General features: G+C 34.9%; 1 long non-coding RNA gene across 1 annotated transcript; it reads left to right on the top strand.

The window, feature by feature from the left end:
- Positions 1-5706: 5706 nt before the first annotated feature.
- On the top strand, positions 5707-12623 carry LOC113943779. Its single transcript, XR_003526444.1, has 3 exons — positions 5707-5899; positions 10191-10262; positions 12157-12623. It is a non-coding gene; the product is annotated as an uncharacterized LOC113943779 (long non-coding RNA).
- The last annotated feature ends 285 nt before the right edge of the window (positions 12624-12908 follow it).

The following is a 12908-nucleotide window of genomic DNA, read 5'->3' as shown; positions in this document are numbered from 1 at the left end:
TGCTCTGTGTGAAATCTTTTGTTTTGATTCTCTGTGCTTCCTTTCGTGCTGATAAAGTGTTATGAGTGCACGAAATACTTCCCAAGTGACTAACACAATATGCCCAATGCCAGTGAAGCTTTGAGCAAGCACATCCCTTTTGCTGAATGTAAAAAGGGAGATATCAGTAACAGCATTATAAGCCGCACATTTTAACAAAAATAATATAGTAGCAATGCGTCAGCCTAGCAGGAATTGCAAATAAATCATTAGAGTTAGGAACTCAAGAGCCATGCACAAAAGATTAAATTTATTCATACTGTTCTTTTTCTGTCTTTTTTATTTATTATATATCATCAAAATTACATGCAATATCTCAGTCACATTTCTGGGATACATCTGCCAATTTTTTTTAGGCAAATTCTTCGGACTTCACGTAGATAAGAACTTCTATTGAAGGAAAAATGAGCATTTACCTGAGTGAAACCTTCTACACTTGTTCTTATTAGACACGTTTCAGCTGTCCTGAGAGACATTTCTCATTACCCTACAGATTACTTGAGCAGACATGTAGGTAGACGTGAAAACACCATCCAATATGCATGCAAGCCCACTGTAGACAGTGGCACCAACAACCACTGGCACACATCATGTCAGTACCTCACATAGTTTATTTAGGATACCTTCCATTAACTCTATTGGATCAGATTTGGTCAAATAACTTCTAACTTGCATGCATGAAACACTTGTGAAGGGAATTCTGTGAATGCATAAGTTCTGGGTTCCTCTTAAAAATTCAGTGGGTTCACTCTGACCTTTAGACTTGATTTATCATGCATATAAATGCTTTTACATGTGCATATGGTGAATTTTTTGTGCCTATGTGTGAGAGGCCTAGGCAAATATTCCCTAAGGAATTCTTTACACACTGCTAATGCAGTATCAAAGTATAATTATATATTATAACATACCTTAGGTGATGTTTAAGACCAAGGGTAGTGAAGCTAGTGAAAGGACTAGAGAACAAGTCTTAGGAAGGGTGGCTGAGGGAGCTGGGTGTGTTTAGCCCGAAGAGAAACAGACTCAGAGGGGACCTTATCATCTACAACCTGAAAGGAGGTTGTAGAGAGCTTGGTGTCTCTTCTCTGATGTAACAAGAGACAGGACCAGACAAAATGGCCTCATATTGTTTCAGGGGACGTTTAGATTAGATATTAGACAAATTTTTTTGCTGAAAGGGTGATCAAGCATTGGAACAAAGATCTCAGGGAAGTGGTGGAATAACTATCCCTGTAAGTACTAAAAAATGTGTAGATGAGGCACTTGGGGATATGGTTTAGTTGTGAAGGTGGTAGAGTTACATTAATGGTCGGTCTTGATGATCTTAGAGGTCTTTTCCAATCTTAATGACTCTGTGATTCTACGATTCTATGTTGCTACCACTGGTGACAGTCGATGCTACTTAATGACTAAAATGGAGATACTCTGATTTACAAAAGATATAGTTATTGTCAATTATTGTCTCAGAGCTACAGCTCTGAGAAATTTCTTTATGAATAACCGCTGCTTATTTTCCAAGCAACAAATTTTATTAAATCCAGCTTCTCCACTTCAGAATCCATTTCTGTGCAACTGAAGAACTTCTTCACTCGCACAACTATGTGTATTTGTCTGAATTTAATGTCTACTTTAAAACAAAGTAGGACTCCAGCTAAAACTAACTGTAGGTATGGGCATACGAAATCTGCTTGAGTGCACTCACACTAAAATAATCACAGCAAAAACTACAATAATAATGAAAATAAAATACAGGCATCACTTGACCGTGTATGACACTCTAAAAACAACTCATGAAAACCTGACTAATAAGTGCAATTTGTTATTAGGGACCACGTTCCAGGATACTAAAACTCAGCTCACTTTTCTCTGATGATATGAGTTTATTTTATTTTATTAGTTTATTTTAGTGAGAACTCTGTATATTCTCTCTATATCTGCATTTAATAATTTTTGCATGCATGCAGTTCATATTTTCAGAATGTTTCGGAAAAAAAGAGTAGACATTACAGACAATTGTGCGACATGCAAATAATTTCAATATTCTTTTCAGATCAAGTCTGCCAGACAGATGGCCCTGGAAACAACAGTGTTGATTAAAAATCAGATACTCAAATCATACACAAAGAGAAGCAAACAAATTACTATTGTCAAAAAGGGGCTCAGGAACATTTCATGCACCAACAACCACAAGGTTAAGAATGAACCAGTAAGTGCAGGAAAGCAATACTGATGTGTGCAAGGATTCCAAGTTTTTTGTGTTTGGTCTATTTTATTTTAACAATGATTTCCATCAAGAACAAGATTGAAAACTAGAAATAATTCTAATTCACATTTAGGTACTATTTTCTGAAATGCTCAGATGCTGCAGCCAGAGTTCTACCACTGCCTTCTACAGCAGGGTATAACAAGCACTGTAACCTTTAGCTCTTGCAGGGAGAAATGAAAGCCCCAAGCAATCCCTAAAAAACCCAACAACAACAACAACAACAACAACAAAACTCACACAAAACCCCCCAAACAAACAAACACCTACCCCCACACACACACCCACAAAAACAGCGATAGGAAATGAATCCATGATTATTGATGACACTCAGCTCAAATCTGGATTTTTAAGCGATTCAAAGTCTCACTGCATTACTTGAGGAGAGTGGTTCTCAGGGAATGATTAAGCTTTATGGAGCTGCTCTCCAGAGCAACTCACAACATGCAACTCCCTTCTGGGAGCCAAGTCACCAGGAGAATGGCATAATAAATGAAAAGGCTGAAGAAAAGAAAGCAGCCATATTTCAGGAATTATCAAGCAGATAAGGAGACATTTGTCTTTGAAGGATCTGGATAAGTTCTTCCCGTGCTTACATTAACAGAGTTCCTCATGCATTTCTGACCCAGAGAGCTGACATCACGCATTCAGCAAGTTCTAATATCTCCAAGCCATGCCAGGTCTTCCTCCTTGAATCTAAAATGTTAAAAGCAACTTTAAGAGAGGGGTTTGGAAATATCACAGGTGTTACTAATCAAATGAGTCCTTCAAACCAATGCTGTTCCTGACAGCTGTTGAATATTAAATGAGGCTAGACACAGATGTGACCAAGAGCCTGAAGCCTTGCGCTTCTAAACGGTGCCTGGAGGAAGAGAGTTTCTGGCCACTGAAGTAGTCAAGCAGTACCTGACAAGCCATTCATTAAAATGGAACAGTCTATTAATGTCTCTCCTTGTTTCAAGGTTACCACATAAATCAATTTACAAAACCTGAGACCTTTAGGAAGATGAGTAGAGCAATTTGATATAGAAAAATAGCAAGTTGTAAGAATTGCTTGGAAAAATAAAATAAATAAACAACCCTGAAATATAAGAATAATCATCACATACCCAAAGTACATGAGGGTTCAATAATGAAGTTTTAATAAATTGTTATTAAACATGTCTACAAAGTCTGTTCTTAGCCCATACTGAGCATTTCTTTTAGAGGAAAAATGTTCTTGAGAAATCTGTAGCAGGAAAATACTAAGTTACAACAAATATAAATCTACTGTGAACTTTGAAGAGCAACTGAGCTTCACAGAACAAGACAGTGCTCACAGCTACTACACAGAACTTTGATGTACTTTTCTCAGTAGCTGTAATTGTTTTCTTTGGTGGGTCCTCATAGATGAAGTGTGTTACAGTTCTGTAGTGCAAAAGTAAAAGATATTTATCCCAACATTTGTGGCCAAAAGCTACATTAAATACGGTCAATTGCATTCATTCAGGAAAAGGAAAAAAAAAAGAGAATATGGCAAGCCAGTTTTCTACAGAACAATGAAGTTCTTGTGCCTACAGGCTACATGGAGCATAAATTACAGCAGAGTGAGAAAACTGGACTTTAAAAAGTACATTTATTTTCTCAAAACACCTGACAGTTACCTGTAATCCACCTACTTTGCTAAAAATCCAGTTGATGACAGCCTTAAAATGGCTAGTATTTTTTAAGTGCCATAGATATAGTTGGTTAAAACTATTATTAACAAGCCTACTAATGTGTTTATAAATTAAATAGCATTGGGTGTTGATGGAATGGTATTTTATGCAGCTGAACAAAAACTTGTAGTAAACCTGACGGACTTGAGACTGAATAAGTAATATTCAGTAGATGTTCTGTAAGGTGCGTGTTTGGTTTTTTGAGTTCGTTTTGTTTGACTTTATGAACTATATCTTCCAGGCAGCTGCCTTAACTTTGAGTTTCTACACAGATAGTAAACTTCTGTTCTCCCAGCTAGGGCTACATGATCGTACCTGAGGTTGTGTCACCAGCATCTTTCATCACAGGTGCAAGGTGGGGCAATATATGTTATCTCTCAACACTGAAACAATGAGTTGGCTGAATATCAAATCAATCATTTACTTGAGCTAGTTTGTTTAAACATCAGTGCTTGTGGGTGATCTTTTCAGTTTCCTTGGGCTATGTATGTCTTTTGGATGTGAAAGATTGTTCTGGAAATCAGGCAACAAGTGTCTCATTCTTGATAATGCAGGCATTTTTCTTTTCTTTTTTTCCCTTTCTGGTAGACCACTTCTAACCTAAATATCCTGAAATGCATTTAAAGTAACAAGGATTAAATTTAGCAAGACTTGAAGCTTTAACACTATGGATTCAGTGTAGGTAAAGGTGGAGGTGGTTGTTTGTTGCATGTCCGGACTAGGGAGTGAAAGAAAACCTGTGCAGCACTGAGAGGAAAGAAAGAAGTTTTGTAATGTCCATAGTAAACATAAGTAGATGGAGTAGCAGCCTGTCAGACAAATGCATGCAATAAATGACACTATAAGGTCATTAAAGAGTCATCTAGGTCTAGCACTGATATAGCAAAGAGGTTTTAATCAAGATCAAGCCAAACCATATTAACTCTTTCCTAGACAGCAAGTAAAATTACTGTCCTACAATCTTTCTTCTAAACATATTCAATGTTAATGTAAACAAGGCTGTAACATAAACATCTTTTTCTGAATGGCTAGGATGTGATCCAAATATTTATCCAAAACACACATGAAAGTGTACTACATATTTCTAAGTATATATATATAATATGTATAAGATGAGCTAAATATATTGCCTGTTCTTAAAACCACAGAAATACAAACAAAGTTAGCTGATTTAGATTTTTATGAGAAAACTGTTTACTTTAGAGTCTAAGCAACTTAGCCAAGCCAAAAATCTGCATCCAATTTAAAAAGCAAATAGCACACCAAATATATCATTAGCTGAAGAAGCATTCTAGCTGCTCAACCAAGTTAAAAAATAACCTCTTAAAGTTTGAAACAAAAACATATTCATATATGAGTGTTATACAGAAAACACCCATTACATGAATCATACCAGATAAACCATTATACAGCCCTCAGAGGTCCCAGTCTGCACAGCTAAATTAAAGCAGGGATTTAAATATGCTGAAAACCTGTTCCAGTTAGTCGGATTTGGACAGATTAATTCAGATGTAAACAGCTTTTCATACCACTTGCAAGGAAAACTTATAGTAGCCAATTATATTTCAAAGTGTTATAAAACATATATGGTGCGACTAAAATATCAGCATTTCCAGACTTTTTCCTTACTGCTCTTATAAATGCTTTTGAAGCCACCTCAGAAACAACCAGGACATTGAAAGGACAATTAGGTTCTATATTTAAAATAAAAATAAACCAAGTCTTCCTCTCAACCTGTAAACACAAAAGCCCTTCATTTTGGCTTTATATCTTTTAAAAGTCTAGTCTTTTCAGGTCGATTTTTTCTTTTTTTTTTTTCTTTTTTTTTTCCCCAGAGTAACTGTGTTATCCTGCATATGGATGGAATGCTACAGTCATTAGGCTGTAGGATAGATTTCAAGTACCAACTTTTTTTGAGATAATTTCTCTTGTGTCTTAGAAACTTCCCAATTAATGCGTCCTGGAAAATAATGTATTTCAGAAAACTTACTGCTTATTGGTATTCCAAACAGCTCTGTTATGATGGTATACTAGCAAAAAACACCCCTGGATCAAAGATCAAACACAAGGATGGAAAGTTTTACTACAGCCCACCTGGTTTTATTACCAAAATATTCTCTATTCAAAAAAGAAAAAGAAAAAAATCCCACCATTGTTACCAGAAAACATTTTAGATTTTATGAGAAGACCAAAAACTGACAAAAAGACAAATTCCTCAGAATTCATCGATTCCACCTTTGCCAGACATACACCTATTGAATACCAAAGTCAAATCAATATTAAAATTAACCATATTATTCCAATACTCAATTAGCATGTTAGCTGTATTATGCATAAATTTATTGGAATGATCCTTATACACCATTCACAATTGTTTGAAAATATTATGTTTCCACTTCAGACTAGTTACTGAGACTCCCACCTCTTTTTATGTTGCCAGTCAATACACTAGTCTTTTTTAAACAGAAAAATCTTTAATAAATACAAGCAAGTACTGCCATTTCTGCACAGCCAGCCAGCATATAAATATGTGTACTTACAAAACCCAATAATTTCCTAAACATTTGAGTACACATAAACCTGTAAGCATTTGCAAAACAAATTAAAATGGATGCAGAAATGTTTGATCAGCACATTAGATTTTTACAAATGCTCACAGACACTTCATTTTGCTTTTAAGTTACCTACATTTCTGCGTATTACATTGCCAAATGGTCACATTAGTTGTCTCTGAAGCAGTTTTCAGAGACAATATGGGGAAGCTATAATTATAGCTATGTCAAAGTGATGAAAAGCAAATGAAACAGAAACAGGAAGGGATATTTCCTTAGATGCTACTATTTCTCATAGGGATAATGATCACATACTAATATACATAAAAGGTCAAATATTTTGGGTTTTGAACACTACTAATGTACTGAAAAAGATATTAGCTCAGTTGGTTAAAGCAGGATGCTAATAATGCCAAGGTAGTGGGTTCAATCCCTATACAGGATATTCTCTTGGGAGTTGGACTTGATGATCCTTGTCGATCCCTTCTAACTCAGAATATTCTGTGTGTGATATATCAGCCGTTCAAGTAGCTTACATGTATTTATAGTAAATCAAAATTTCATCTTGATTTCCGTTCCTTTCCCCACAAATTATACACTCTCCAAATCAGTTGCTTATTACCACAAATAAAAGGGAATAAACTGTAGCAACATGAACGCAGTAACTTCAGGTTTAGTTTTCCGAGTGGCATTGCATTTTTATTCTTGTTAATACCAGAGTTTTAGATAATGCTCTATCTTGGTGCTTTAATCTGTTCTTGAAGGAGCTGTCAATCAGCCAATTTACCTTTGTACTGGTTGGGTCCAGCTAGCATATGCAGACAATAAATACAGAGAAAAGCAGAAAGAAAACCCCTTCAGAAAAACTGGAACTTCAAAGCATTAAATCATCCTCACAAATTTTAAAATAAAGATGCACAGAACTACAGTATATTTCATCTGGAGTTGCACACAGAGGGACAAACTCATCCTTAGGCTCCTAAGCAGTTTCAGTGTAAATTGCTCCTTCATATATCTAAGCTCAAAATGTGGGTCATAAGTGGTTCGTATTCGTTCAGTATTTTTGTCTTTGAAAGTGTTGTCCTGATAAAATTCCAAGAGTCCTAAGAACAAATTGTTTGCCATTATGACAGCCAGTACTGACCTCCTATTCATTAATCAAGAAATAAAATCTTTTGTATTTTTAATCAAATTATCATCTTGTTCGATGAATTTGATTCTACGACTGTTATTAATTAAGGTGCTTTCTGACTTGACAGTATTTTCAATTTACAAGTTTCAGAAGATTTCAGATCCATTGGAAATACTATGAGTAATCTTCAACACTCCTTTTACCTTTTAAATTTATAACACTACTGATTTACTTTGGCTAAGAGACAGAAAATATATTGTCTTTACAAATTAAAATACAGTGCAAAAAAAGAAAATCATGGCTCTATCTACTAAGACTCAAAGTGTTCTCCTTGTCATACTAGGTTTCTTAGTTGAATAGGACATTACTTCAGAAGATTATGTAACTTTACTATTTTTACATCTCTTTTGTTTCCTCTGTTAATTACATTGTGTCAGCATTTCTGTTTTCAGTTCAACGGCTTAAAATGAAAAAAATTCTTTATGAAATCCATAGTTGTTAATAAAAATTAGTGCAAACAAAGGAACAAAAAATCTAGATAATAGATTGAGGAAGATCTTTGTGCAATAAACTTTTTTCTTTTTCTTTAGCAATATTCAGTAGTATCATTTTACCAAACAAATTAATATTCTTAGAAACCTTACTAACTAAAAAAAACCCCAAAACAAACAAACAAACAAAAGTATGTAAAAGACCAGTAAACCATTAGCCTATAATATTTGGACAGAATTTTCCAATATTAGAATATATACTATCACATTTTTTGTGTAAGTTATGTTTGTATGCCTTTCTACACTTTTCTTTCAATCAGCAAGAACTATAAGTAGTTCTCTGGTTTAAGTGTTTGTTCCAACTCAAAGCAAAAAAAAAAGTCAAATATTTGTAAGCTAGAAACTTTTGTAAGGTAGAACACAATCAGAATTATAATTTCCCACCTTTTTTTTTTTTTACTATTACAGATAAACATTCATACACTCTAGAGAAACAGTAAGGTAGAACAGAAAAGAAACCAACTCTAATTGTATTTCCAGTTCTGGATAGAATTGATTTTTCCATTTCTGTCTAGCCAAAATACTTGTACTTCCCCTCTGGTACAAACAGGACTCATGCTGCCCTTAATCACACTTGTGATACATAGAAAGAACCTTAATATTCCCAGCCCCCCCCCCCAAAAAAAAAAATAAAAAAAAGGTCTTACAGAAATATAATCCACCTTCTAGATCTCATCTAGATTTAATGGAATTCTAGATTTAATGGAATGCATATTGAGCACTGGTTTAAAGTCTGAAATAAAAATACACACCACCCTCCCATACTTAGGACCTGATTATGACCATTAATATGTGGTGTCTTCCCTCTTTGATTTAGTGCTTTCACAGACCAAACTTTCTGAGGCCTTTGTGTCTGTGAAATTCATCCCGGAGAATTTTAGGAATATATAAAATAGTATGTAATTTTCAGAAACCTGGAAATATTGTTAGAGCTACGCTGAAGTATCTGTGCTGCTGCCACATCAATGGCGTAGTGCACACACGCAGTCAATCTGTTACTTCCTGAAAGCATACAATTTTCTGTGCCTTCTCTGTACATATGTTTTGTACAGTTGCAATGAATATTAAAATTACTGTGTAAAGTAAAAAATATCTGTATTGTGATAAGCAGTAGATTTTATGCTTTTTGTCAAAGACTTCTCTTCAAAATAATCATGAAGAAAAATACAGATGTCTTTCATCAACTACACTGAGTTACTCAGTTGCCCCTTGCATCTGACATGGCAAATAAGGCTCTTCAGACTGACTTTGAAAACATCATCCTCAGAGCATCTCCAGGAGACCACGATACCAAGTTCTCCAGCCTGTTAAGCCAATATCATGATGTCTGACATGTAAATAATTTCTTAATTGTTGATGATAGGAGGAAAAATATTCTCAAATGTCTAAGACTAGTTAATTGTCAAATGTTTCCGCCTTCATAATTTTCCCATTTTTTCTAATTGCAGTTCTAAAACAGATCTTAATTAATGGAAGGTGATTAAATGGTTTGAAAAAGACTTACACAGGGTATGAATACAATTTGGGTCACTCACATGATTGACAGTTCTTTCAATGGCTCTTATCTCTCAAAAAAGCAGCCTGAGTTCACCAGCACAAATCAACTTTTACCGCAGAAACTAACAGACATTGCAGTGCTTGGCAAGATATGTCAGCTTGGGCACAGAACAACACTACTGTTACCTGTGTGTCTTCCAAGATGGAGCTTGCACACGTCTGGCTGACTCAAAGCTTGAAGGTTATTAGATTCCAGCAGACTCAGATCATGATACCTTGGTATCAAGGTGCTTATAGTCAAATTTATCCTGTCGAGATATTGTCTCATGGAAGTCTCATGAAGATCTCCATTAGTTTCCATGGAAAACAAAACTAAATTAACAAATTTCTTCCATGAAATAGATTTTGAGTACAGAGTCACATTCTTCCTGTTAGAGATTCCTCCTATTGTGTTTTCAGATTTTTAAAGGTAGAGTGACCTTAGCAGAAAAATATCACCAGAAATTACCTCCTGGAAAACAGGCTACACAGGTATGACTTAGGGGACCCAGTAATTGGATGAAGAGCTTTTTTGTTTTTTAAAACATCAGCTTTCCATTCAAGGACAATAATTAGTCAAGAGAGGCTGATGCTGGGGAAGTTGAAGGGAGGCATGACTTTTGAGACATGACAGGTGGAACAAAGATCTCTAACATCTTGAGAAGCTGTAAAATGCTACTCATGGTGTTTTTTATGTGCAGAACATATGCTTTAGGACTGTTACAAGAAATCATGTATTCTTTCTTTACAAACCTGTAAAAACACAAAATCCATTAAGACAGGGACTCATTTGACCTCCAGGTAATTTGAATATAAAAGAAGTACTACAGGCTTCCTGGTCCTCCTATGTGTAACTCTGGCTGAACAGCAATTTTATCTTGAAGTCATTCAATTATATTACAAATAAGTAAAGGATTAGAATTAAAATATAATGATTTAATATAACTTATTAATAAAGTATTGCAAGTGCAATTACAATACAGTCAGAGTACGTCAGGTCAACCAGTCTGCAGCACAATCAAAAACCATATTGAAAGGAGCAATTACAGAACACTGAAATCTTGATTCAGTAAAATTTTACTTAAATTTTCTGAGATCTCTTGACTGCTGGCATATGGTCAGGTGTTTCTCAAAATTTGAGGCATAATTGCATGCTGAGTTCAAAGTAATTTAAATAATATTGAGACTCAATGCTAGCAGAATGATGCAGTTAATAATACCATAAATACTGTGTGATCTTATAAATAAAATGTAAAAAATTCTTGCATTTTTTTTAATTTTTTTTCAATCATTGCTGCCTACTGCAAGCAACACTGGGATTTCTGTATTTTTTTCTTTGCCATTTCTAGAATCAGGGACAAAGAAATACTTTTTTCATCCTGGGCTTATTAACATACATAGGAAAAACATAAATATGTTTTGTTCTTGTAACTGCTCTATGGACAAAGACGAATGCATTTTTCACTAGTTTTGCTGCTGTTGCCAAGCAGAACTGAATATTATCTTATCTTTTTTGTTTTGCTTAACACAATCCTTCCCCAAGATGAAGTCAAGACCAAGGGCAGACAAATAATTCATATGGAAAAGAAAGATAAGTAAATATTCACCATAGGTATATTTGCTCCTGCATGGAAAGGCTAGTGAAAATCACGTGAAGAAAGTAAGTGTGTTTACATCTATTGATTCTCTCTTTAACATAGCATTCTTAGTAGGCACACTGGAGCCATTTTCCACTATCTGGAAACATCCTGTAAAGTATTCCTGCTCTGTACTGAGTTAGTGCCTCTGCCCTTTACTCACAAAGACGCTTAAAAGAGTGGGTGCATTATGACAGACACAAGAACTTCATTATATTATTGAGAAAAAAGGAAAACAGTTAATATTGTTTTCAAAGGAATATTATAACTTTCTCAATGAGTTTAGTGGTACAAAATTCACATTTTAAGGGTCTGATGCTGCAGGCTTTATTCATCCAAATTACTTAAATGGAACTATTTTTGTGAGAAAAATTGCTTTCAACTGTACTTGAAGATAAAATTCTTATCAATTCCTTGATATGAACTGATACAAAGATTTCAAACTACTCATTACATGGAGAGCAAAGTTTAAGTATAGAACTGCCTCTGAATTTTCTGGTTTCACAGCATTTTGACATGGGTTTTTGGTTTTTTGTCAGTGAAGAGAACATTTACAAGGACTTAAAATGTAGTCAAATTTTATCTCAGGATTTGATTATATCATTGTTTGTCCAAATTCTGTCATTTCTTTGGGTAGAACCCAACGAAAAGCAGTCTATGTATATGTTTGTGTGTGCGTGCATGTGCGCATTTCTTCATTTGCTCATTTGTGTTGTGTTCCCCTGTTATTGGACCCTTTCCTTTAACAGAACAATTCCAGAACTGCTCAAATGTGACTTGGAACAGGCTTCCTAAGGAAATGGAACAGGCTGCCCAGGAAATTGATCACGGCACCAAGTCTGCCAGAGTTTAAGGAGCATTTGGACAACACTCTAAACCACATGGTGCGATTCTTGGGGTTGTCCTGTGCAGAATCAGGAGCTGGAGTTAGACAATTTTTGTGGGTCCCTTCCAACTCAGGATTTTCTAAGACTTGAGTTCTCTTTGTAAGGACTTTGAGGTGTGGAACATCTCTTATCTGACCATGTGGTTCTCTGTAAACCACCTCTTCTAGACCATCATTGCTCTGATTTAGTTTGCTTTTAGGTCTTTTTCTGGTTTGTACTGTGATTTGTTACTGTGGTTTTAAGTCACATTTCGTAAGCATTCAAAAGAATCTGAATAGTGTGCTAAGATTCAGAACTCATACTTAATTTAATAAAGAATATACATTAAAAGGTACCTTATTTGAAATTATATTCATTGTGACAGCAAAACTAGCCAATTGAAAATAGTTTATAGAACTTTTATATGGATTCAATAACATTAGGGTTAAAATAATACCTTGATAATAAATAACTTCTGTAATTTCTTGAATAACATATAAGTAGGAAGTGAGGAAATCCAAGCTCTACAAGCCCTTTTTGTCAAATATATTTTCAAAATATTTTTTGCTCACACAGTTACTTGAATTCTTTGCACCTTAATGTTAAGAACTCTGCTTTGAAAATGGTGAGGGTTG

This window comes from Corapipo altera, unplaced genomic scaffold (assembly GCF_003945725.1).
Source record: "Corapipo altera isolate COAL_440 unplaced genomic scaffold, ASM394572v1 22b, whole genome shotgun sequence".
NCBI classification, from domain to species: Eukaryota; Metazoa; Chordata; class Aves; order Passeriformes; family Pipridae; genus Corapipo; species Corapipo altera.
The sequence above is the reverse complement of the archived record's forward strand: the minus strand, read 5'-3'. Positions and strand labels throughout refer to the sequence as shown.